This window comes from Chiloscyllium plagiosum, unplaced genomic scaffold (assembly GCF_037043375.1).
Source record: "Chiloscyllium plagiosum isolate Xiang-an unplaced genomic scaffold, Cpla_swu_hap1 HiC_scaffold_4, whole genome shotgun sequence".
Taxonomy (NCBI): domain Eukaryota; kingdom Metazoa; phylum Chordata; class Chondrichthyes; order Orectolobiformes; family Hemiscylliidae; genus Chiloscyllium; species Chiloscyllium plagiosum.
Window position 1 is genome coordinate 56,340,665 of NW_028270142.1, and position 25,378 is coordinate 56,366,042.

The 25,378-nt window shown below is 43.0% G+C and overlaps 2 long non-coding RNA genes across 7 annotated transcripts in view; one reads left to right on the forward strand and one right to left on the reverse strand.

The window, feature by feature from the left end:
- The window catches only part of LOC122549174 (uncharacterized), a 232,466-nt gene that overhangs the window by 127,056 nt on the left and 80,032 nt on the right, over positions 1-25,378 (forward strand). The gene's annotated exons all lie outside the window — the stretch shown is intronic.
- Positions 13,863-21,800, reverse strand: LOC148150152 (uncharacterized). Its single transcript, XR_015756838.1, has 3 exons — positions 21,749-21,800; positions 19,566-20,107; positions 13,863-14,342 (listed from the first exon to the last, which is right to left on the reverse strand). It is a non-coding gene; the product is annotated as an uncharacterized LOC148150152 (long non-coding RNA).

Here is a 25,378-nt window from a genome sequence, read left to right on the forward strand (position 1 = left end):
TTTCTTTCACACAAGATTAAAATCAATCTAGATCAGTGCTAGATCCTCCCCGCAAAAACCAAAGACCCACCCCCAGCCCCTTCAAGGATCGAAGGCAAATTGATCAGATCTGAGTAGCGCATGTACAAGACAGTGACAGCGCACACTTAACCAAGACTGTTCCTCCCTGCCCTCATTGCCCTGCCTGCGGTCAGATTGTCACAGATCAGTGGAAGAAATAGCAGCTCACTGAAAGGAAAGCACGCATCTCTCGGAGGTAAATAGAAACAATAATCCAGAGAGCAGCAGTAATTAAATATCAGTGAGTGGTGTGTATGTGTGGTTGCCGGAGTTGGGGCAGGGAATGAAGAGAAAAGGTGAGTGCAGATGCGAGAATATGCACAAAAGGGTAAATCTGGAGCCTGGGAGATGGTGGGAGTGGTGTTGGAGCGAGGAAGCCAAAGGGGAAGCAGTGGGGTCAAAAGTGAGCACGACAGGCCGACGTCAGTGAAGATGGCAGAGGTCGGGAGCAGAAAAGCCACAGGCCAATTCTTTGGGCAGCCAGTCTAAATGTTTCTGTCTGGTCCTGGATTTTGAATACCTACATCCAGGAGAGATACATAAGCTGGAAGCGACAGGGAATTCTCCCTCAGCTCCCAGTGGATCAGAGCCAGGGAAAATGACTTGCTGAGCAGGTTTGTTCGACAAGTGAAATACCAGTATAACTTGATGCTGAAGTAACCGATCAGAAAGTGTTATGACCTTTCAATACTGAAGCTGTTATTTTGGAACGAGAACTTAATCTGCAGATAATTTGGCACTTAGGGGATGGGGCCAGTGCTTTGTTTGTGTATCTGGAATCCTTCTTTGGCAAGGCAATGAATTGTGCTGCAGGCAAGGAGTGAGATGCCGTTTTGGACTGAGATAGTTTCACTCAAAACTGATTAAAGTGGAGAGTTCCTTTGCCTTTGTCCAAGCTGCACTTTTAACCCAGGTCAGTTGAATCAGTGTTCGGACAAGTTTGGAAATATGTGTAACCACCTGCATTAACTACTGACACCACACCCTCATAAGTTGCACAGTCACTCAGCATGAGCAGATATACCATTACAGGGGACAGGCATCACCTATCTGTAATTAGAGTCTTAGAGGTGTGCAGCACGGAACCAGGTTCTTCGGCCCGACTCATCCATGCCGACCAAGTTTCCTGAGCTGAACTAGATCTATTTGCCTGCGTTTGGCCCATATTCTTCTAAACCTTTCCTATCCACATACCTGTCCAAATGTTTTTTTTTAAATGTTGTGATTGTACTCACCTCCACCACTACTTCTGGCAGCTTGTTCCATAAACGTACCACCCTCTGTCGTCCCTTTAAGAGGTGCTTGTGACCAACATAGCGGTAATATTAAAGGAATCGTGCACGTCAACAAACTGACTGCAAACAGCAAAGAGACAATGGGGAGATCACTGGTTATTGGCCCTCTGCCTTTGTCCTGTTTCTGTTGCTGAGATTTTACGGTCAGGGAATGGGACACCTTCCACACTCTTTGCAGCTGAGAAACTTTACAAATTTTCACTCCTCCTTAATTTCATCTGGAAATTCCAGATATTCTCTGCAGAGATTCAGTTTTGGAAAAAACACGGGACAGAGATTTGCAGGGTGTGCTTGTCTGTATTTCTGATCAACCCTACCGGCAGGCATTACTCTATGTAAGGGCAAGTGTTTGTACAATTATTCCTCAGGCATCAACAACAAATAGAAACACCACCCCACCACCTGAGTTCAGTTATGCACCAGTTGGGTGGATAATAATGTTCCTTCTTCCATTTCTAACAGTGTGCCATCATCCTCGCAGTCCCATCCTCGCGTCTCTGACTGAGTTGGAGAGTTTTTGAGAAGGGTGGACTGGTGTGTTTGCTTTGCTTATTTTCACTAGGATTTGAGTCAAAACGTCCCATCTTATCCTATTGAGGTGATATGAAACAATGAACTGCGGATGATGGAAACCTGACAGAAACAAATTGCTGGAGAAAGCCAGCAGGTCTGGCAACACCTGTGGAGAGAAAGCAGAGTTAACATTTCCTGCCTGGTGACCCTTCCACAGAACCATGTGGAATCTCCAGCGTAAGAGGAGATCAGGGATCCATGAGTTACATATGTAGACAGTGGGATAAACACACTGGAGACAAAATGAATCCCTGTTGGTCCCTCATCCATCGGATTGCCATGCTTATTATGACCCTTTAGACTCTGAATGAGAAACTTTCAATTTGAGTAATAAATTCAATGCCAAACCATTGAGAGAGAGAACTGAAGAATCATCCTATTTTGAGGGACAGAAATAGAATCATGGAAATTTTAAAAATTTAATTATTAAAATCTGAAGGAACATATTTTAAGTTCATTTTGAGTGCCAGAGGTTGTTTGATTATAATTAGCATCTGTTAGACCATTCAAGGGGACAGTGATGCTGAAATGACTCAGCCCTCACTTTCTGTGTTGAGTTTAGCCCATACCTAGAATACAGATATAGGGACTTCATGCTGACTATTGTATTTGTGTGGAGAACTGGTTGTGGCCATGATTATTTTCATACAGTTTATGGAGAAGTCTGTGTGTCTGACATGAACTAATCGCAGACTATCACTCATCCAAAGATGCTTGCCAAGTAGTGCCTAAATCCTGTGAGTGTCAGTAACCTCAGCAATTTTGACAAACATTATGGCTTATTCCACTGGCCTTTATTTGAAGGGAGGAAGCCATTTTGCACTGCATTTGCTTTTTCTTTTGCCAGTTTATTTTTCCTCATCCTTTCTTGAAATGTTAACTCAGAGAACAGTCTAATTTTGCAACTCGCCTTGTCCACTTGACCTTGGCAGTAGTGTTGCTGCTGCATTTAATTGTGCAGAGGCAAGTCAAGTAAAAGCTGGTCATGGCCTTGCCTGGCACTTGCGTGCATGTGCTTTTATGGTGGGGGCTGGTAGAGAAGAATAGAGGGGACCTGCAGTCTGGTCAAGCCAATGTCAGTACAGATCATCGCTCAAATCTGGGGACTTCGTGGTTTAATATACCTCTGCTGTGCACTGCCTTAAGCAGCCAAGCGAGGTGGGAGAACCCCAATAAATGTTCTATAAAAGGACATGGGTGCAATGTTTTTGAAGTTACGACATGAGAATTAGTTTTCAATCTGACAGGTGCTAATGTGCCTCTTTTATTTCCTTCAGTCTTCCATTCTTGCTGTGCCCAGCTCTGTGACACTTAGACTTCCATTTTACTGTTATTGCTGTGCAGCAGCATCACCGATTACCAGGTGCGTGAGATCGATTTAGTCGTAGCCAGAACTGCCCCTTTGAGCTGGTTATCCCCTTTATCTGCAGGAATGTAGTGTCATTCCTGTCTCCAGAAATATGATGGAATGTGATTAACCAGTAGAGATGCCGATGGGTGGGTGTCATTTGCTCAAAAGGATGGGAAGAGGGGTTCGACTGAGGGTGGGTCGTGCAGGAATTAATCCTTGAATCGGCTCCACTCTTCTTTAGCTAAATGATAAGTCGTAATGAAGTGATGGATCTCAGCTGACATTATTTAAAAAAAACCATCTTAGCTCATCACCCTGCATGCTGCTAGAAGACTGACAGTAATAATTAGAAGGGCTTAGAGGCAGTCTATGGTGAGGCAATTGACAGATAAAACTACATGGATGTCTCTGAGTCATTGGAAGAAGAGTGGGCGGGAATGTGGAGTTGAGCCAAACGTCAGACATGATCTTATCGAACGGCCAAGAAGGCTGAGTTTGCTGAGCTGTCGGGCCAAATGGAATGGGGCCCTTGCTATTCACAGCATCTCTGCTCCTCAAACAATGCCTGAGCCTTGAGCAACAGCAGCACGAAAGCAGAATACTGCAGATGCTGGAAATCAGAAATAAAAGCAGACAATACCTATCAGGTTGGACAGTGTCTGCAGAGAGAGAGAAGCAGAGCTAACTTTTCTGGTCGACGACCTTTCATTGCAGCTGAGGAATCCTGTCGGTCTTGTGACTCCCTCTCCCCAAACACAGTCATGACATATGAAATCGACAAACAGCAGGCTGGAATGACACAGCAAGCCAGGCAGAATCAGGAGGTGGGGAAGCCATCCCTTCAGTCCTGAGGAAGGGTTAATACCGAGACTGTATTCTTCCATCCTCCTGTTTGTCCACTTTTGGATTCCAGCATCTGCAGTTTTTTTGACTTACGATATATGAACATTGAAAGAAGAAAGAGGAATAGATCATTCAGGCCCTTACTCAGATCTCATTTGATCTGATTGGGACTTCAAATCCACCTTCCCCACCACCCGATAATCCCGCAACCCCTTTGCTTAATAAGAATCTCTCCATCTCTGCCTTGAAGGTATTCTAGGATGCTGCTTCCAGCACCTCTCAGGAAGACAGTTCCAAAGACTTAGGGCCCTCTGAGAAAAATAATTAATTTGCCTAATCACTATTTTAAATGGGTGACCTCGTATTTTTAAGCAATGATCTCTAGTTATGACTTGTCCCACAAGAGAAACCATCAACTCCACTTTGACCCTTTCAAGACTCCTTAGGATCTTGTATGTTTCAATCAAGTCTTCTCTTACTCTGATGAACTCCACACTAGCCTGTCCAAACTTACCTCATAAGACAGCCTACCCATTCCAGGGTATTAATCTGCTAAACCTTCCCTGAACTGCTTCCAAATGCATTTCCACCCTTCCTTAAATAATGTGATCAAACTGGCACAATGTATTTCACATGTGGTCTCGGTTGTTTCTTGTATAAACAAAGCATAATTTCCTACTTTTGTATTCAGTTCTCCTGGTGATAAACAATATGCTTCGATGAGCGCTACCATTCACTTTCTGTACTCGCATATTAACTTTGAATCACTTAGAGATACCCAGATCTTTCTGTATCTCGGAGCTCCACAACCTCACTATTTGCAAATATTGTTTAATCTTTGCTGTGAAAAATGGACAAATTCACATTCTGTTCCATTGGTCAGATCTTTGCTCACTCGGCCTATCTATGTCCCCCTGCATCATCCTTTTGCCCTCTTCACTACTTACTATACTAATCTTTGTGTCATCAGCATGATTTTTGTCCCTCTTTCAAGCTATATATATAACCATTGAGATCCCAGCACTTGGCAAAATGTAATGAGCAGTGTGCAAACCTGAAAAAGACCCATTCACTCAAGTTAGCCTGCCAGTCATCTATCCATGTCAAAATGTTATCCCTGATGTTAACTTTTACTTTCCACAGTAACCATTAATATTTCTGGAAATCTCAACACTGGTTTCCTTTATTCACAGCATGTTACTTCCTCAAAGAAAACCAATAAATTAGTGAAACATGATTTCCCTTTCCCAAAGTCATGTTGGCTCTTGACTAATTATCCAAGTGCCCTGCTTTAATTTATTCAGTTACAGTTTCTAGCATTCTTCCTATGCCAGAGGAGGAACTGACCTGTAGATTTCCGCTGTCTGTCTCTTTCCTTTGCTGAATAATGGAGTAGCTAATGGAATTTCCCTGAAAGCAAGGAACTTTTGGAAAATCAAATCAATACATAAACTGTGTCACCAGCCATTTCATTAAGACCCAGCATGAAGTCCATCAGGACTTGTCAGCTCCAGTAATTTTCTCGGCGCCACTTCTCTGGTGATTGTAATTTACCTGAGTTCCTTCCTCCCTTCCACTTCCTGATTTATAGTTGATTCTATGATGTTACTTATGTCATCTCTAGTGAAGGCTGATGCAACATTCCTATTCAATTCATCTGCCATTTTCTTACAGTTGTTAATTCTCCAGATTCGCTGTCTACAAAATTGGATTCACTTTGTGAAATATTTATTGAAACTTGTACTATCTGATTTTGTACATTTGGCTAGCCTTCTTTCATAGTCTAACTTTTCCCTCTTTATTCATTTTGATTGACCTGTCACCTTTAAAGTACTTTAAGTTAGATATTATGTTGAACATTTTTAGTTAATTATGGATAGCGGGTGGCCCTCAGATTTTCTTTCCTGTTTAGAATGCATCTATTCTTTATTCTGAAATATCCCCATAAACGTCTGCCACAGCATCTCTGTTGATGTATCCCTTAACCTAATTTTACAACTTGCTTTCACCAATTCTTTTCATGCTCTAATAGTCGCCCTTATTTAAATTTTATGTGCTAGTCTGGGAACCCAGTCCCCCCCCCTCTCTAAAACTGAATGCAAAATTTAGTTATTTTATGGTCACTGATGTCTAGGGCTTCATTCTGAGACCATTAATTCTATCGGATTGCACAATACCAGGACGAGTATAAACTACTCTCTGGCCAACTTTTAAGGAACTATGTCACAAGTTTTCTATGAACTCTTCATCTAGACTCTCTGTCCATTTGGGATTTTGAGCTTTCCTGTCAAAATGTAGATTCAAATATTTGCTAATTTATTTCTGTGCCTTTCTGAGAAGCTTTCCTTCGTTCTTCCTTTATTTTCCACTTTACCATGTGGTTACAGTTAAGGAGTCTGTATGACACTCCCACAAGTGACTTGTCTTTATCACTTCTCATCTTTCCCGAAACTGTATCCACATCATCACAGTAGCTTGCCACGTTTAACTTAGTCCTGTGAGGACTCGGAGCTAAACAATTCATCTCCACTGTGTTGAATGCTCCAGGGTCCATTCCCTGTGGGGAATCTGTTGGTATATTGCTTCAGATGAGGGAGCAATACCCATCTGCGGCAAACTTTGTTTTAACTGGCTTCTTATGAAGCAGCAATCTTGGTAAACTGGCAAATATTACACACCTCAAATACTGTAAGTTTGCTATATTAATGCAATGTCTGCAATATCTGAGTAGTCAGTTGAGGGTGCGAGTCAGAAGGCTCTCAGCCGGTATGTTCTACTTATGTTATTATTTAAGTGATTTAATGCTGTAAATAAAGTATAACGGTAGTGCGTATGGCCCCGCATTATGCTTTTATCACTCATTGTGTTATTATGTAAACCTCTTGATCAATCATTACACTCCTCATCCCATAAGTGCCAGGTAATAAAGACTTTGCTGTATCTTCAACAACTTGACAGGAAAGCGAGACATGAGAAAATTTAGTATAGCACTTTTGTTAAGAATCCTGGAACATATTTGACTGCATGCAATGGCCACTGTTTTATTATAACCTGGAGGAGAGGCTTTTACACGTTTAAATAGAGCTAGGTGCGGAGGGGCAAACTGGAAGTTTTGGCAAATTATAAGACTGGATTAATACATTGTATCCCCACCCCCAGTCTGACAGCTTAGAATTTTCTGCACGTGCATCCCTGACTCTTTCACCAGGCAAGAAGTTTACAGCCACATTTTTCGTATATCGTGGCTTGTATTGTTTACATTTTACTTTATGTGCCAGGGCGTTTTGGTGACAGTATGGAAATGCTTATTTTTTTTTCCCTTAGAAGGAGAGAGTCTGGAAATATGAAATAGGAATGCATCTGACCTAAATCTCCTAAAACTAACAAGAATGCATAGTTTTATGCAGGAGAATTGACTAAAATATGAATCTGCTGTATACAAGGGTGACTCTGTCACTGCATCTGAGAAAAAAGTCTTTTCCCTTGGGCTTGTTTTGTGCACTTTTTTTCTTTTGCGTTGTAGATGGACTGAGGGCATTCGAGATATGTAATTGAGCGTATCCTTCACTCGTTTGGGTTGTTGTAAAAGTTGGAAGGTATGGATTCAATCTGAAGTAAGAGATTGAGCAACAAGAGATTAAGTGGAGTGAGGAATCCAACAGAGTGGAGGTTGGCCTCAGCAGCAGATTAACCTTGAGTGACGTGACCCTAAAAATGTACTCAAAGTGCAAAGTAGCTGTTGTCAGACTTTATATATCTAGGCGGACAGTGCAATGGTGAGGGGAACACAGCACTGTCAGTGGTGTTGGCCCGCTCTTTTAGATGTGACAATGATTCATAATTAATGTAATGCCTGCTGGGTAAAAGCTATATTGAAGTGGCTGCTAATGGATATTTGAGATGAGTGAGGAAGTGATGGCCCGGGCAGTGGTGAATAAAGCTGAAATGCTGGAAAGGGCATTTGAGAGATTTACAGAATGCTTTTGGAACAGCACATCGATGCCAGTAGCTTCAAGCTAACCCTTAGTGTCACTTATTAGTGTAAACAGAATAGGAAGAGGCAAGAAAATGTGTGGCTGGGGAGTTGGTGCAGGAGAGGGAGAGGTTAAATTTCTGGGGCGTTGCAAGCAGTTCTGGGGCAGGAGTACTCTGTACAGGGGGACATCATCAGTGACTTTGCTATGAGAGTAGTTAGTGATTTCATGGCATTATTTCTTTCATAGCAGGATGCTGAATAACAGCAGGAAGCAAGGAGTGGAAGGCAGATGAGAGCAAAACAGGAAAGTAGTTAAGAACAGATTAGCAAGAGAAGATATTAAAAAGAGTAATTTTGCCAAACAGGCATGGACAGATTTGAGTTAACGTACATGCAAGGGCATTCAGTATACAATGGATTTAAGCAGATTAGCTATTTTAACATGTAGTCTCTTGGTAGTACAATATTGGTGAAAAAAAGATTCATGCTGTCAAAGGTTTTTCATCCTTCACTAAGCACCCTTTTCATGTCTGGTGTAAATTGTTGTGCCCTTTAGATTTGGCATTCTTGTGACTTTGATCCTGATGTGTGCAAACTGAATAGCTTCAATAGTATGCACTTTTGTCTAACAGTGTTCAACTTGACAGTTGTTATGAGGAGTTGGACAGTATAGTGTACTTACTTCTCAAGGACAGAAATTTAATATAAGCATTTTGGAGTATAAAATAACCAGCACTATGTAGGATGGTCTCTTGTTAGTCAGTGATTCCATTGCAACCAAAGAATGATGAGTAAAACAAAGAACAACTTTGTTTCTGTGTTGACTTTCTCAGGGCATTTCTTACAATCGCAGAGTTAATTTTGTGGTTGTTGCTGCTATGTCGACCAACATGGCAGCCAGTTTATCCCTCAGTAACAGGATAAAGCCTGGTTAATCTGGTGATTGTGGTGCAGGTTGAAGAATAAATATAGCTAAGGGCATGCGCAACACTCCTATTGCTGACATTCGACATGGTACAAAAACAGAGCCCATTTGGGTGACGTTGATGGAAGAGAAGGGAAGTTTATGGATTGCCAAAATAAATGAAATGAGACAGCGAAAGAAGTGTAGATATGGCAAAATGGAATGCGGGAAGTAATAATATTTTAAGAATGAATGACTTGCTGTTGTTCCAGAAATCAAGTGGGGGTGTACAGACTGCTGCTGTCCCAGATATTTAGCCTCTCTCTCTCTTTTTTTCTCTCTCTCCTGCAACAACTGTCTAGCCACACATTTCCTTGCCTTTTGTTATTCTTCGTATACTAATAAGTGACCCCAAAGATTATCTTGAAGCTACCGGCACTGATGTCCTTTTCCTACAGCCCTCTCAATTTAACATGAGACTTACGAAAGAGGCATATGACATATTGTCAGGTGTCTCCTATGCAATAGGGACAACATGAAACAAAGAGAATCAGAAAAGCTAAAAGGTCTTGTGTGAAGAAGTAACTGGTGAGGAAGATTGGTGCTAGGTCCACTTTTGTTCCGTCATTTATATAAATGATTTAGATGAGAATACAGGAGGGATAGTTGGTAAGTTTGCGATGACCCCAAAATTGGTGATAGAGTAGGCAGTGAAGGTGGTTTCTAAGATTACAAAGTGATCTGATCAGTTGGGTCAATGGGCTGAGGAGTGGCCGGTGGAGTTTAATTTGGATAAATGCGAAGTGTTGCATTTTGGTTTTAAAATAAATTAGCAGGACTTCTACAATTAAAGGTAGAGCCTTGGATAGTGTTGTAGAACAGAGAGACCTAGGGGTTCAGGTACATAATTCTTTGAAGTTTGCATCATGTGTAGACAGAGTGACTAAAAGGGTGTTTAGCACGCTTACCTCCACTGTTTGGAGCTTGGATTGTAGGAGTTGGGACTTCATGTTGAAATTTACAAGACATTGATGAGCTCTGTTCTAGAGTATTATGTCCAGTTCTGGCCATCCTGTTATAGGAAGGATATTATGAAGCTGGAGAAGGTTCAGAAAAGATTTACCACGATGTTCCTGGGAATGGCGAGGCTGGATAAAGATGTTTTTCCTCCAGAGCATAGGAAATTGATGGACGAACTTGGCAGTTTATAATATCATGAGGGGTATAGATAAGGTGAACAGCAGGTGGCTTTTCCCTGGGGTGAGTTATTTCAAGATTAGGGCGCATTTTGTTTAAGGTGAGAAGAGAAAGATTTAAAACATCGGGCCAGTTTTCTTTTACAGAGACTGGTTCATGTGTGGCACGAGTTTCCAGAGGAAGTGGTGATGTGGGCACATTTATAACATTTAAAAGGCATAAAGTTCATGAATAGGAAAGGTTTGGAGGGCTATCGACCAAGTACAGGCAGGTGGGACAAGTTTAGTTTGGGTTTTGGATCGGCATGGACGAGTTGGAATGAAGGGTCTGTTTCTGAACTGTATGACATTTTTTTAAAAAAACCCGAATTCTACAAAAAGAAACACAAAAGAATATTGTCAACAAAGTAAAAGAATACTTGAGAGGTACAGCTGGTGAGCGACAAAAGGAGAAATCTCCTCGTTGAGGATGAAGGAATGAGTATCAAATGCATTTTTTCTTTTTGGGGTAAGTTAGTAAAGGAATGGAACAAAGGATTTACAGTCAGCCAGTGATCTAATAGAATGGTGGAACAGGCTGTCGGGACAAAATGGCCTCCCGTTGTTCCATAATGGTCAGGGCTTGGGACAAGCCTTCAAGAGGAAAGTCCTTACTAATGATTTGCTGAGTACTTCTGATAAGTGAAGAAAATGTAGAAAGTAAATTGTTGTATCTATATATAATAGATGATCGCAGCTTCCAGGAATTCAGTGTTCTCTTGGATTGCTGGAAGTTTGTACATCCCTGAATTATATATGCATGAGTAATGCCCGATTGAATCACAGGAAGTTTTTAAAGGCAAGCAACCACTGAGGCCAAAAGCCAATATAAACATGAACTGGAATCACAACTGATAGTGTGGGTTATATTTTTTTGGAGACAATGGGGGCCCAGATTGGAGGTGGGCAGAGAAAGCAGTTTCCAGTGAGTCTCCCAGCCCTGTTCCTAACTCTAGCCATTGTACCTGAGGTAGGTTCACAGCTCAGCAGGACTGCCCACCACCAGGGGACATCGAAACAAGTGGGCATCCTCAGGGCCATGGCGAGGGTGTCTAAAGGAGACCAACTGTGATTTTCCAATCGGCTTCCCAACAGGCTCTCTCTCACTGTCTTTCTTTCGTTTCCCTCCTTCACCCAAAGTCTCCATGTAGCGTGACTTTGTGAATCCTCTAGCTCTGAGGACCCATCAGTCTTGGAGATAGATCCTGTCTTCATGCCATTTAAAGAGTCATCTCTGTGAAAACGTAAAAGACTGGTGACTTCGCCTTTCTCCCCACTGCTCAAGAAAATATCTGTGGGTTCAGGATCCAGACACAGTTGATAATTGTTATTCGTTTGCGCTTAAATTTTCTCATCCATTGTGTTAGATAATAATTGGAAATATTTGTTTCTGTTTTGTTTATTGAAGATTGTTGCTCAATGCTGACCTCTAAATGACAGTGGCTTTTTGTTTCCTTGCAGTATTCCATTGATCCAGTGAGATTGTGTCTTACACACTTAGATTAGATTACTTACAGTGTGGAAACAGGCCCTTCGGCCCAACAAGTCCACACCGAACCGCCAAAGCGCAACCCCCCAGACCCATTCCCCTATATTTACCCCTTCACCTAACACTACGGGCAATTTAGCATGGCCAATTCACCTAACCGGCACATTTTTGGATTGTGGGAGGAAACGAGAGCACCCGGAGGAAACCCATGCAGATACGGGGAGAATGTGCAAACTCCATACAGAGAGTCACCTGAGGCGGGAATTGAACCCAGGTCTCTAGCGCTATGAGGCAGCAGTGCTAACCACTGTGCCGCCCCTGTGTTTTGCAGTCCAGCTTTAGTAAATTTGGGTACTTTTTGGAAGAATGACATTCATTTTCCTTGTATCATGAAGTATAGTGATAATCAAATAATCGGGCATATGCTGCTGTTGTCAAGGTGCTAGAACAAGTTGGGTTCAACATTCTGTTGACTGTTTTTAATATTTGAGGACCCAGCGTGTTTCAACGGAGGTTGCTGCTTTGAACGCTGACTGGACATGCACGTCTCTGGAAATCTCTACTGTGGCTAGATTAGATTAGGTTCCCTACAGTGTGGAAACAGGCCCTTCGGCCCAACCAGTCCACACCGACCCTCCAAAGAGTAACCCACCCAGACCCATTTCCCTCTGACTAATGCACCTAACACTATGGGCAATTTAGCATGGCCAATTCACCTGACCTGCACACCTTTGGACTGTGGGAGGAAACCGGAGCACCCGAAGGAAACCCACGCAGACACAGGGAGAATGTGCAAACTCCACACAGTCACCCGAGGCTGGAATTGAACCTCGGACCCTGTGAGGCAGCAGTGCTAACCACTGAGCCACTGTGCCGCCCCATCATATTGTGTATGTGTACATCTCAGTTATTACAGTTTGAAGTAGATCCATCTTCCCTTGCCTTTTCCTTGGTTGACAGTGCTCTGAGCGCCACTGCATCTGAAGAAGGAGCTATGCTCCAAAATAAACCTGTTGGATGATAACCTGCTGTCATGTGACTTCTGACCTTGTCCACCCCAGTCCAACACCTCCATACAATGGTTTTGAGAATGAGGCTGGAAGTATAGACTTGAACCTCGAGCTAGAATATAAAATGGACAATACTGGATTCACAGTCTCTCAGTTTCTATTTCCAAAGCAGGAAAAGGAAGGCTCAAACAGATCGCTGGTGTATTGTCATGCAAGATTGACCCCAATGTTTTAGGAGGCTGAGTGGGTGAAATCTGGTTTAACATGTCTACATCTCCAGAAAGAAAATACTGTAAACCTCATTTTGTAAAAAATCTTTCTTTGAAAAGCTAACCAAAATTTGAAATGATGCAATTCAGAGGAGTGTTGAACACTGGGAGACAATCCGTCTGGTGACATGAAACCGAAGGTGTGGGTTTGGTCATCATCTTAGAATTGGCATTTTGAATCCATGGGTCAAAGACGTTTGAGAATTATCTTTCTTCTGCCACACTCTTTCCCCTTCAGCAATGGAAAGAATACTCTGTGTACACACACACATACACAAACCCCCTACAATCGATGGATTGCGGAACTGACGGAGTAGAGCATCTTGAAAATACTGTTAAGTTGGATTTCAATCCTAAAATGAGCTGTAAATTGTTGGTCAAGCTAATCCCTTGGTATTGTAGCTTTTGCTACCGTTCCATCTTTCAACATGGATGTTTTCTCAGTTGTGGTTTCTCGGTTTCAGCCTTCTGTTTATTAGAATACTGCAGTCATTTTGGATGGGGCTTTCTGTCACTGGTTTATTAAACCTGCCTGGTGTTTTATTCTGGGAAGAATTGTATCATCTGCCATCAAACTGGAGCTGTTAAAGTGAAACATAACGCCACTGGCTAGTTGCGTTTCTTTATCCTGCACTTGTACGAGTGAAGCAGCTGCAACATCAAGGGAAGGGTTCACAAGGGAGGCTTGTTACTTGGATATTTTTCACCCTGCATCACAGGACTCCTGCTCCATCCTGTGCTGTTTTTAACAGCACTCTGTACTCGTGCCTCTTTCGCTGTGCTGAGTTCTGGAGGGAGAAGTTCTTTCTCCCCAGATGGAGCCACAGCAGTCATAGCCTGGCATTGCAAATTGTTTACAGTGCATTGGTGACCTGACTCAGCCATCGTTCCTTTTAAAAGAAGCAAAACCGTCCAGTGGCACTGCAAGGGAGGGCTACCAGTCTCCTAGAAGCTTTCAAACCAGGCTAGACGTTACCAAATGGTGACCACAACACTGCACCGAGATGCATTGCCACATTGCTGCGTGGGTTTCGTCTGGGTGCTCCAGTTTCCTCCTACAGTCCAAAGAGGTTAGGTGGATTGGCACTGCCAACATGTCCACAGTGTCCAGGGATGTACAGGCTAGGTGGATTAGCCATGGGAAATGCAGTTTTACAGGGATAGGGTAGGGGTTGAATCTGGGTGCGACACTCTTCGGAGAGTCAGTGTAGATTTGATGGACCAAATGGACTGCTTCCACACTGTAGGAAAATTCTATGGCAGTTAGCAAAGGAGATTACCTGACGCCATCTTGTCCCACGCTGTCTTTCATTGGAGAGTCTTACAGATGTTCGCAACTGGAAAAGAATTTGTAAAATGAGAAATAAAAATCAAATGGCCAAATACTGTGGATGTTAGAAATCTGAAACAAACACAGAATGCTGGAGAAACTCAGCAGGTCTGACAGCTTCTGTGAAGAGAGAAACCATTAATGTTTCAAGTCTGTTATACCTCCTCTTCAGAACTGAAAGGGGATTTGTAAATGTGTTCGAAGCAGCTGTTGACAAGCTTACTATAAATAGCAGCCGGGAATATGCTCCCCCTACAATTCATGCATGACTGAGCTGAAATAAGTCAATAAAAAAAATCCCCGGAGTCACAACAGATAAATAGGCAACATGGTGAATTCTGTGCAGCTCATATGATTGTGGCTGTTGCAATGGGACTATTGTAATTGATCTGAGTATTTCCAGCATTCCAGAAAGGGATGCATCAGGCAGGGCTCATGAACTGTCTGAGGACCTGCTGTTGGAAGCTGTAGGGATGGTATCTGCTTCACTGTCACTTGATGATATCTTAGCAGCAGATTTGAAATCAGTGGGTTTATCCAAGTCCAAATATTGGGTGGAAAATGTGGAGCACAGTTCTGCATTCAGTGTCAAATACTGAAGACCTGTGGCCATCATAGTTAGTGGGTGGCACAGTGGTTAGCACTGCTGCTTCACAGCGCCAGAGACCTGGGTTCAATTCCCGCCTCAGGCAACTGACTGTGTGGAGTTTGCACGTTCTCACCGTGTCTGCGTGGGTTTCCTCCGGGTGCTCCGGTTTCCTCCCACAGTCCAAAGATGTGCAGGTCAGGTGAATTGGCCATGCTAAATTGCCGTAGTGTTAGGTAAGGGGTAAATGTAGGGGTATGGGTGGGTTGCGCTTCGGCGGGTCGGTGTGGACTTGTTGGGCCGAAGGGCCTGTTTCCACACTGTAATGTAATCTGTAATCTGTAAAACCATGAGTTGCACCCTACCAGAGGAAATGCATGTCACTTGCATTTACTCCAGGTTTCCATCTCTCTGCTTGTTCATAGAGAACTCTGCCTGTAATTCTCTTCAGCAATTGGTCTTGCTCAACCATCATTCTTTTCACATGCACACTGGTTCCCGACTCCTGCATCCTGTCAGGTTGTGACAATAGGCACAATATGTGGCATGCCCCACATGGAGCGTTTGTGGTGAGTCGCATCCATGGGAATTGGATAAGACTCATGTTCGAAAGTGGGGATCATGGATGTTATGTGCTTATAAATACTGGAACGGACCGAGTGATCCAATTGACCTGTTTTTGTGAAGCAAACTTGATGTAATGTCGTTAAAAATTCTGATAGTTTAAATCCTTTGGCCTAGCCCTTCTTTATTACTGTAACCTCTTTTTGTCCTGCAAAGTCTCTCTCCAGCACCTGCATTCCGCTTTCTTCTCCCATCTTCCCTTGCCTTTACCACAGCAGTAACATCAATAGCTTCACCTCTTGTTTGGGACCTCCAGCCTTGTACCATTCCACCCAATTCTCTTCCTCCAGAAGCCTTTTTAACTGTATCTATCACAAATCTATTTGGTCACCACCTAATCGTCCTTTTTGACATTCCACACATTTCTTCCTTTAGAATGTGGGAATGTTATGACCTTGACACTAATCTTGAGCAGCTACATCATTAAACGACAACTAAAACATTAGGTTCCTGCTCGGGGTTACGTATTCCACAACAAAAGGTTCAGAGGGTTCTTCTGGACATTGTCACTTCCAGTGAAGAATGATAACTTGCAATCCAGCAGTAAATACAAGCACAACCCATCAACATCCCATTTCAATCATGGTTTGAGCACTATCCAGTCAAAGCAGTCATCACCTGTGCCCTAAGTTTAACATCACACCCTGTGACCACAGTGACCATAGGACATATAGGCCATTCAGCCCATCGTGTCTGCTCTACCATTCAATATGATGATGATGGCTGATCTGATAATCCACAACTTGTATACCTTTTCCCCATAACCCTCGATCGTCTTACTGATATAAAAATCCATCTCAAAAATAGTTATTTACTGCAGTGCACTTCCCAGTACTGAGAGCTCTGCTAACTAGTGAACTAGCATATCAGACCTTATGAAAACATCATTAGTCTCCATTGTGTCTTGGCCATCTCCTCATTGTGATGGAATTCAGTTCCTGGATTGCCTAGCAAACAGCTTCTTTGAGAATGCAGCCAACACAAGGACTCAGGAAGGCACACCACTGTTTCCTCACAGGGCTGAGGATGAACCTTAAATTCAACTGTTGACTGCATCCAAGAAATGACATTCTACATCACACATTGAAATGAAAGAAGGGTTGAGATGTTTTTACATTTATGAAGGCCACATTCCTCACCTCTCATTTTCAGAAAGTGATCTTTTTACCTTATCAAACTGTTAAAAACTGTTTCTAGAAATTGTGCCACTTAAAGGGAACCAAGAATCTACCCTGAGTATGAGATTTGAATGCCATGTAGGCCGCACAAGGTAAAGATGGCAGCTTTTCCTCTTCTGGAGAACTGTAGAGATCTCAACAATCTAACAGCATTCATTGACAAAGTGTCAAACACAATGGTTTCAGATTCCCTTTTCACACCTTGGAAGGGGATACAGATTGAAAATTTTAAGACAGTTAGCTCCAGTAACTGACTACAATAGATGGCTCCAGTTGAACAGCTGACATGGGCACAACAGGCTGAATGGCTTTCTGTGCTGAATATTCTGTCGTCTCCAATCCAGTTTCAAAACCTTCATCCACATCCGAGTGAGGACTACAGATGCTGGAGTTCAGAGTTGAGAGTGTGCTGCTGAAAAAGCACAACAGGTCAGGCAGCATCCGAGGAGCAAGCGAATCAAAGTTTCGGGCATAAGCCTTTCATTGTCTTGGTGAAGGGCTTATGCCTGAAAAGTTAATGTTCTCCTGCTCCTCGGATGCTGCCTGACCTGCTGTGCTTTCCCAGCGCCATACTTTCGACCCACATCTGAATGACCTGACTGCCATGGCCCTTTTGTTGTTTTTGTGAGAACGGTGACTTTGCAGAATGCAGGCTCTCCTCCAAACTCGTGACAGGGAGGTAGAGAAAACTTGTGGTCAGAATCTGGGTGAAAGTGCTGAGTCACCTTGTCTCAAAACCCACAGTTGAATCACACACTGACTCCTGCTTTTGCAACATCAAGCAAAGAGTAGATGGTTTAGTTTGGAGCATAAATGAAAACACATTGGCTTCAAATTGTCTCAGCATTGCGATCACCTTTAACATAGAAAGGAGGCATTGGGCAAAAGTACAAATCCCATTTTGAATAAACTTAAGCTTCTATTGCTTCTTAGCTGGGTGGATCGCCTTCCGGGCGGGGAGCTGTTTGACCTGCCTCTTGTGCTTTCCTGTTGTTTAAAGATGTCTCAGTGAGCTTGCACCTTCTAATCTGCTCCAGTTCGACCACTTTCTGAGGCCTCCATGCTCCTCCAATTCTGATCTCAAGTATTTTTGTTCACTCTACCAGTGGTGGTTATGTCTTCAACTAGCAAGTTCCTAAGATCTGCAATTGTTTCCCTAAATCTCTGTGTCACTACCTCTCCCCTTCATTATAGTCCCTAAAAACGACCTCGTTAACAATAGTTAGATCAACTGTTCTCTATCATCTCCATGTGGGAATTACTATCACATTGTCCAATAGCTGACCGTTTAGATGTGTTAATAGATTAAAGGGGGTTTATACATACATACAGCAACTCCTCAGGCACCTAACAAGATACTTACTGTTGATGATGGAAATGTTTATTTTACAAGCCATGACCTGTGACTTTTTTTAAACTCATAACTTGGTGAAAAATGTTTGCAGTTGACAGTCGTTATTTTACAAAATCCCTTCCCGTTTCTGATTGTGGATTTTAATTTTTCCGATTGCGTTCCATACATAGGGGGCTAAGAAATTAGTGACCTTCTTTCCCAGAATGTCCTCTCTGCAAAAATCACTTTGTGCCCGCCCACCCCCCATCCTCTGGAGAAATAAAGTCTATATAATGTGTGATGAAAGAGTTGGAAAAGTGATGATCCAGTTAATGATGCTTCCAAGAAGGAAATGAGTTGCAGGGAGCTTAGTTAAACCACAGATTCATCTTGGCCCCCTGCCTGTGCATGGGGTGTGACAGGGAACTGTGAATGCATTTACAAAATTGACAGCTTTTGCAGGGAGCGCTGCTTCAATGCAGTCTTAGTAAGGACCAGTCTTCTGACCCTCTCTACCCCATTTTCAGTTTTATGGTTTAAGAGCCTTTAAATGACACACAGCAGCACAGAAAGCATACGTGGGAACTGAGCCAGTGATGGTTCCTAGTTCAACTCTTGCGAAATGAGCACAGTAGAGATGTATGAAACGCCCTGTACTCCCACTGCCACCCTCCGCCCATTCTGCGGCTCATTAATTGCGTGCCTTCGGTCTGAAACCTTCCACAATTGCATCCTTCAAACCACACGGTTCCCCATTTCTGTTGTGCGCGTTCACCTTGATTTGGTCACACTGCTGAAATGTGAAACCCTGCCGTCAACACAGTGGCTGCTGCCAGAACCTCGACTGTCTCAAGTGGACGATTGTTCCCTTACGTCAACTGAGCAATCAGCCTGCCTTCATTGTTCAATGTCAAGACTAGTTTTAATCACAGGCACAAGGATAAGATACGAAAGAACAATCAACACTCATGAACCTCTGTCTACTATATGAGGGGAACGATGAGGGAAAATGATTGGGTGAAGCCATCCAAAATCAATATAATCCAGAAATTTATTTTTCTGAAAGAAGTTAGGAACCCGACTGATTGTTCTTGGACACTTCTCCATAGTAAATGAAAGTTGCTAATAATAGCACCTTCATACTAGTTTTGCAAGAAGCAAGCTAACTGAACACACTCGTCTGATTTCATCCCTGACTTGTGCTATGTTTTAGCTGCGTTAACAAGACACCAGGCACAGGGTGTGTGTGCTGGCTTTGTCGGGAGTAGCGACATCAAAATAGCCTCCGCTCCGTATCTACAGGGGAATCACACAAGGGTGTGAGAAATTGTCACTTCTGTTGGAGGCACAATTCTAAAATAATATGGTTTTGATCAAGTGAATGCAGAGGGGAAATGCTCTCCTTTGTGGGGAAGCGAATAGTTAGAGGCAGTCTGCATAAGGTAGTCACCAAGAGGGAATTCAGAAGAAACTTCTTTATACAAAGGGTGCTGAGAAAATGGAACTCACTATCACAGAGAGGGCTGAAGCGAATAGTATCGATACATTTAAGCGGAAGCTGAGCAAGTGTTTGGGAAAGAAAGGAGTAGAGGTTACGGTGGTAGATTCCCTTGAGGCAAGATCGGAGGAGGCTCAAGTGAAACATGGCTGAGGCTAGTTGGGCCGAATAGCCCGTTTGTGTGTCTTTTATTCTTTATATAATTGAAGGCAACTTCTCAACAGTGCAACACAGAAGGTCAAAAGATGCAGTTGTCTTCTTTTTCTGAAAAGAAATGCAATCCTCATGGAATGGCTGCATGTGTTGGGGTTATCCATCATTTCCAGGATATGGTTGGATATTTCCAGTCTATTGTATGCATAAGATTGTAGTCAGAGTGCAGCCTGGCTTGCCCCAGCCAATTCTGCTGTTTCAGCTGCTGCTGTGTTGAATTTTGCCAAGTCCGAGCATTTTGCTGAAGCACTTCAACTTGGCACTCGCGTTGCTTGAGCCCTGTTCAATTATTTTGACGTAGTGCATTGTGGTCCCATCATTCCCAGGATCCGGATTGCCCCTGTGACAGTAAGGGAGCTGGATCAACACTTCCAGGAATTATAACAAATCATACAGAATCAAAATGACATTTATCACCCACAGGATTAAGAACATTTTGTTTATGACGAGGAAGGAAATGTGAAATAAAATGAAATGAGACAACTTCAAAATATTTTTCTCAGTCTTGCTCATTTGTGTTTAGTGGGTTTATTGGATCATTCTGTTGTTTCGCATCAGGTTTTTGTTTAGATTGAATTCAGCAGTGTCACAGCCGGTGGATGTCGCAGCCGGTGGGCAATTCTCTGTTTGAATAGAGGCCATGTCTTTACCAATTGGCAATATTTTGATCTTGGAGCTTATCTGGCATAGATTGACAAGTCTTGATTCTGTGTCTTAATATCATTCTAAAACTCAGATTGAGCAAAGAAAGGTGATTTTGATCCAACTTAGAGTCATAGAGCTGTACACCATGGAAACAGACCCTTCAGTCCAATTTATCCAGTCCAACCAGATATTCTAAATTAATCTAGTCCCATTTGCTAGCACTTGTCCCATAACCCTCGAAACCCTTCCCAGTCATGTATCCATACAGCTACCTTTTAAATGATGTAATTGTACCGGCCTCCACCACTTCCTCTGGCTGCTCATTTCATAGATGCACCACCCTCTGCGTGAAAAAGTTGCCCCTTTGGTCCCTTTTATATCATTTCCCTCTCACCTTAAACCTATGCCCTTGAGTTCTGGACTCCCCTACCCTGGGGAGATCATCTTGGCTATTCACCCTATCCAGGTCCCTCATGATTTTATAAACTTCGTTTAGGTCATCTCTCAATCTCTGACGCTACAGGGAAAATAACCCCAGCCCCTATTCAGCCTCTCCCAAAAGCTCAAACTCTGGCAACATCCTTGTAAATCTTTTCTGCACCCTTTCAAGTTGCATAACATCCTTCCTACAAAGGGAGACCGGAACTGAATGCAGTATTCCAAAATTGGCCTAACCCAAGCCTTACACAGCCACAACATGGCCTCCCAACTATTCCAGTCAAGAGTGTGTTGCTGAAAAAGCACAGCCGGTGAGGCAGCATCTGAGGAGCAGGAGAATCAACCTCTCAAGTCTGATCTCCAGCATCTGCAGTCCCCACTTTCTCCCAACTATCCTATCCTATCTACGTGGGACTCCACTTTCAAGGAACCGTGAACCTGCACTCCAAGGTCTCTTTGTTCAGCAACACTCCACAGGACCTTACCATTAAGTGTATCAGTCTTGCCCTGATTTGCCTTTCCAAAATGCAGCACCTCACATTCATCTAAATTAAACTGCCATCTGCCACTCATCGGTCCATCTGATCAAGATCCCTTTGTTTCCTGAGGTAGCCACCTTCACTGTCCAGTACGCCTCCAATTTTGGTGTCGTCTGCAAACTCACTACCAGACCTGAATATAACTGTTGCACTGCATGTAAGTTATCCACTTTAGAACCATTGTTTTAGAAGGCTTTGGCCTTCATTTCATCTAAATCATTCCATTCTATAAAATCCAGCAATCAAATGCCATTGTTCACTGTCCTTAATTGAGAAATTCAGATTGCATATCTATTTTAATTTTGGTCTCAGCCATAGTTACGTTTCAAGTTTTCTACCTTCTCTGCTGAATCACTGACCTGTTTTTTTGATGATGATGTCAAATGCGGTCAATTCTCATGCAACTTCAAGCCATCTTTCTTCATTGGTGAGTCTTGTATTGTGTCTCACGGTTATTATGTCAGTATACCTTTAAGGGAAATGCTCGTGATATCAGCATTACTACAGCATGTCACCTGACTATATAAAAATTGCAGAGTCCAACCTGCCTCTGATCTCTTGAAGCATGACTCACTCATGAGCGCATACTACAGTCTGCTGTATTCTATTAACTTAATATTAGCCAGACACAAGAGGTCTGAGAAATGTTCAACAGATTGTGTAAGCAGTGCCACATCAGATACAATACCCTTTTACAGGCCAAAAGCACATCAGATTTAGACCATACACTCTGCCCTTTGTGCTCCTCCTACCCTGAGAGGTCAGTGTCATTCTGGCCCACTTGAGAGAACTTACAGTTGCAGCTTCCCCCACACCTCCCCTTCCCCAGAAGATCCCATAACCCCGAGGTTCCTGAAAACGTTTGTCTGTGGCTCACTTCCAGTTCCTAACCATCCTGCATTTGATTGTGAGAGCGAACACTTATGAGAATTTATGGGAAGAATGATGCAACATTGAATAAGACTTGAATGGTGTCTGGATCCAAACTGGAGAGGGGTTTGGTCCCATGTTAGGAGCTCCGTTGAACTGGTCCCACCTCTTTGTTTTCACCCGCTTGAGTGTTGAAAATTCAAACACCCTGTTGTGTGTTGTAGCAACATTGCATCAATCTTACTTTTAAAACTTGCACTTCTATGTGTACGACACCTCGTAGCTCACATGTGTTGTGTAGCATCACCCCAGTGGTGATGGTGAGCATTCTGGCCTGTTCTCTTATATATTGGAGAGCTGCATGTTTTGAACCAACCTCCGAACCACGCAAAAGCTCTCTCTGTCTGTAGATGCGCTTTCAGCATCACTGCTGCAGACCATCCTTACTTCGCTTTGTTGGTGTGCTTATTATTTAGGCCCTTAAACTGGATGCAGTTTTAAGTGAATTCCTTATCTTCATGTGTAGATGAGTGTTAAAGATTCTATCAGGCTAGCCCCTTGGCTTGCAACACCAGCAAATGAACCTCTTTGCCGTTTATAGGATCTTAAGTCAAAAATGGCTGCTGTGTGTTTGACTGCACTGTCAACATTTATTTCATTTTGGCATGATTTGTTTAACAGAACCCTTTTCTGTGAGGGTGGAGGGGGGATCTTTGTGGACAACAGCACAAGTATAATCCCTCCTCTAGGTACTGGCCGTGAGAGGTCCCTACGAACCAAGGTAACGTTACGTATGGAAGTCTGCCCGCATAGCTGAGAAGAGATGACATACGATAGCACTGGTTCCCATTTGGAGAACAGCACAAGTATAATCCGTCCTCTAGGTACTGGCTGTGAGAGGTCCCTACGAACCAAGGTAACATTACGTATGGAAGTCTGCCCGCATAGTTGAGAAGAGATGACAGCTCTGTAGTCTCTGGAGAAACAGGACGGCGGCACGGTGGCTCAGTGGCTAGCACTTTTGCTTCACAGTGCCAGGGACCTGCATTCAATTCCTGCCTCTGGTAGCTGTCTGTGTGGAGTTTGTACGTTCTCCCCGTGTCTGCATGGGTTTTCTCCCACAGTCCAAAGATGTTCAGCTTAGGTGAATTGGCCATGCTAAATGGCCCGTAGTGTTAGGTGCATTAGTCAGGGGTAAATGTAAAGGAATGGGTCTGGGTGGGTTACTCTTCGGAGGGTTTGTGTGGACTTGTTGGGCCAAAGGGCCTGTTTCCACACTGTAGGGGACCTAATCTAGGTACACATTGGCTGAAGCTGTTTTCAGTTCCCTAAAAGTTCACTTCTGCTGCCTTCTGGAGCTAAGTGTTAGAATGTATATGCTGTGAACAACTTGGATCACTGCATTTGAGCCCTATAATAAGAATAGGTAGTACAGGAGCAGGGACAGACCATATTGGTCTCTCTAGCCTTCTCTGTGCAATCACCACGATTGCTGCCGATTTATTGTTTTAACTCAATTTTCCTGCCCTTCCCTTGTATTCTCTAGTGTCCAGAGATTAATCAGACTTATTTGTGAATACAGTCAGAAGCTGAGAATTCCAAAGATATGCCCTTGAAGTAAGAAGATGGCCGACTGCTTGTCCTGTGTCCATGATCCCTGGTTCTGGATTCTCCAGCCAAGAGAAACAGCTACTCAGGACCTAGCCTGTCACGCCCTCGAAGAATGGTACAGGTTTCAATGAGACCACCTTCCTGCCATCGAAACTCCAGAGTGGAGAACTATCCCACTCCATTGTTCTTTGTAGGTCAACGGCATCTGCACAGGAATTGATCTGGTTGAACCGATCCTACTGCCATCTCGAAAACCAGTATATGTTACCCCTTTGGTAAACTGTACTTAAAGGGTCATACCAAATCCCTATGTAATTGCTGCAAGATTTCCTTACTCTGCACTCTGGTAACTCCCACAGTGAGAGAGATTTGGCAAAATGATGGACTATCAAACAAAAAGAAAATAAAGACTTGCATATGTGTTGCACTTTTTATGCTTTTGGGATGTGTTAAAGCTGTTTACAGCCAATGAAGTGGTTTTGAAATGAAGTGTTGTGATAGAGAAGGCCAATTTCTGCCAAATAAGTTCCCATTCAGATCAATGAAATAAATCTGACAGCTTATCAAGGAACAGAAAGTGGGCGGCCAAGAATAACCGTCAAAGATCTTCCAGGGTGACCGTACAGAGAGAGGAAGGAGTAGTTTGCCTTACATATTCCATCTGCATTCCTATATATACCAAACAGCCTCAAGGAGCTGAAGCAAGGCGATGAAAGCAAAGTGATCTCGTAGATAACAGTCATTATGGCAGTGAAGGAGGTCACTCTGCCCATTGAACCCATGACAGTTCTCTATAGACCAGTCCAGTCAGTGCTCTTTCCCCACATTTAGAATACAGACATGAGGCCAATTGCATTCATGTCATGGTAGCTTTTGCAATTCCTGGTGTATCAGATGATGTTCAAAGGTTTGTCAGCCCAGAGATTCCAGTCTGCAGTAGTTAATGGGTGAACAAATTCAGTAATTAAATTACTAGCAAGTGCAGAGTCATTAAATGATAGCTTCTTTCCAGTATTAACTACCCGTTTACCCTTGTATGTGTGGAATGTGTGCCGTGATTTTTCTTTTGACCTGAAGTTGTTTATAAATTACTGCCCAAAGCAATGTAATGCATATGTGTTGAAATGCCTTTGATAGTTTGATGCAAACTCAATGACCTGCAGTCTTGATGGCTATAGTAGGCACACAAAGGGAACACAAATATTTCTACCCACTTGAAGTCTAATAATTCAACCCGTGTGAAGTGCTCTGGAAGCATTTGCATTCAACACAGATCATAAAGAGTGCTTTAATGACGCAGTTTATTGCCACAAAATCTTTTCAGACCTTTTTGTCTCCAGCCACTCTCATCGCCAGAATAGTGATTGAGGGAAAGGATTTAGCAGGGAAAGGATTTAGAGGGAAATGGAACTGTTCCAACAAACACATTGGTGAACGTAAAAGTGAACTGTCCAAGGTATGACAGGAGCTTTGTGAAGAGCTGGGCAAGCTGGAGTTGGAAATGTATT